The sequence below is a fragment of the Apodemus sylvaticus genome, chromosome 3 (assembly GCF_947179515.1).
Source record: "Apodemus sylvaticus chromosome 3, mApoSyl1.1, whole genome shotgun sequence".
In the NCBI taxonomy this organism is placed as follows: domain Eukaryota; kingdom Metazoa; phylum Chordata; class Mammalia; order Rodentia; family Muridae; genus Apodemus; species Apodemus sylvaticus.
Window position 1 is genome coordinate 149013229 of NC_067474.1, and position 2308 is coordinate 149015536.

At 43.7% G+C, this 2308-nt stretch overlaps 1 pseudogene; it reads right to left on the reverse strand.

The window, feature by feature from the left end:
• Positions 1-450: 450 nt before the first annotated feature.
• LOC127681913 (uncharacterized) lies at positions 451-528 on the reverse strand (annotated as a pseudogene).
• Positions 529-2308: the final 1780 nt, after the last annotated feature.

A 2308-nucleotide genomic window follows, 5' to 3' on the forward strand; every position in this document is an offset into this window, starting at 1 on the left:
ATACCGGGAAGTAAAACAGAGAAGCAGGGTAGACAAGATGGCTCAGCAGAGAAAGGAGCTTGCTGCCAAGCCTCGTGAGCTGAGTTCGATTCCAAGGAGTCATATGGCAAGAGAGGAAAGTAGACGCCCTCAAATTGCCCTTTGGCCTCCGCATACGCAAGCACAGACACACGGGTGAACAAATAATGGGAAAAAGGAAATACATACCTTTAAACTCATCTTATGAAACAAAATCAAAGACGTTTTTTAAAAAAATAGAAGAAAACTACCATTTACTAGTCGTGTACATAGGTCTGGAAGTCTACATTGCAACCAAGTAGCACTAATTACAGAAATTCTAGATTTAGAAAACATTTTAATTAGTATACCTGCAGAGAATAATGACAGGGTCAGGTATGCAGATGAAGATGAAATATGTCATAAAATTCAATATCTCTCACTACACAGGAAAAGGAGTTGTAGGAAATTAGGACTAAAAATGAAAAATATCTTCTACACTTGATCTTAGCCAAAAGGCCAAGAAGCGATGAACTTCTATTGAAAAAGAAAAAAAAGAAAAACTTCCTAGAGCCAAATGTAGTGGTACACAACTTCATTCCCAGCACTCAGGAGGTTGAGGCAGGAGGATCACAGATTCTAGGCCGGCCTGGGCTATTAATATATAAGGAGACCCTGTCTACAAAATCAGTTAAACAAACAAACCCTTGTAACTAACATCATACTTACTGCAGAAGGGCTGTGTGTCCCTGCTCAAGCTGCTATTAAGATAAATCTCTGCTCTCGTCAGCTACATTCAGGGGTGGCTTTGGGTGCCCCAGGCATTGCAATGTTAAAAGGGAAGAAAGTAATGACTGCACATTAGGAAGGGAGGGAACAACCCCATTCTTCTCTGTGTGGATGGTTATCTCTATTAGAATTCCTAATCTGCAGCGAAGCTTTTAGAACCGGAAAAACGGGGCCAAGTTGGAGAACACAGGGTCAATATACGAAAATCACCAGGAATGGAGGATTGGGAATGGACGGCTGGGGCTGCATTCAGGGGTAGACTGCTTGCCCGGCTCCGATCTCCAGCACCAATTCTCAGGTCAAAACTCTAAAAGAGTCCATTCTTGTGACATAGGAATATGAAACCCCTAGGGTTCCATTTAAGAAAGTCTGTGTTGGGATGGGGAGATGGCCGTCTCCAGCGGGGACCTGAGTTAGGATCCCCTGAACCCATGAGAAGCCAGACACAGCAAGCAAGGTGGAAGACGGTGTCTGATACCAAGGCCGTTCTCTGACCTTCACGTGTGCACTGTGGCGCATGCATGCCCCCCTCTCACAGGGGCTCACAAAGATGTGCAATGGCTCTACATTGATAAGTACAAGTTACTGCTGAGAGATGTAAATATATCAAAATAAACAGGAGATCTGCCATATTAGTAGATCTTACTACTCAATGAAGCTAAGATATTCTCACAGAACTTTTGATATAATACCAAACAAAATCTAGGAAGTTTTTGTTTTGTTTTGTTTTGTTTTAAGAAAATAACCTTTTATTTCTAGAGGTGTGTGTATGTGTGTGTGTGTGTGTGTGTGTGCTTGTGTTTACACATATGAAGTGTGCAGGCGCTTGTGGAGGCCAGAAAAAGACATCTGATTCTCTGAAGCTGTTGTTCCAGGTGTTTTGAATTTCTCTGTGTGGGTTCTTGGAAAGTGAACAGAGCTCCTTTTGCAAGAGCAGTGAATGCTCTTAATCACTGAGCTGTCTCTCCAGCCCCAGGAGGATTGGGTCAGTAGCGCTTGATCAGCTGATGGTCCCATTGGTGCCGCACTGGCGAAGGGTAGCCATTGTGACAGGAAGCACAGAAACTGGCAGAAACTTGTTCCCGAGGGAAATGACTGCAAAAGCACAACTTTGTGACAACTTTGTGGTGTACAGACAACCTTAGTCACCCTTAGTCCTGGTGGTATATAAACCAACTGTACACACTGTCAAGACTCATATCTTTACCACTGATGAATTGTACTGTATGTAAATTATATCTCCGCCAAACTAAATTAATAATGAAAATAAGATCTAAAGCCTCCACAGCCATGTCCAGCAGTGATGGTGACCTTGGGTGGCCTCCTTAATTCTGGCACTGCTGTGTGCTTGAAACCTGGGGCATCTCAGCAGTTGGTAGACTTCTGCTCCACAAAATCTCTCAACCTAACCCACCATTAGCACCGAGCCACCCGCAGGGTAAAATGGCCCCTGCAAATGCCCTATCTTATTTCAGGTTTTTAGAAGGACGTGAGGCTGTGGTTCTCCTCAAACAGACGGAAC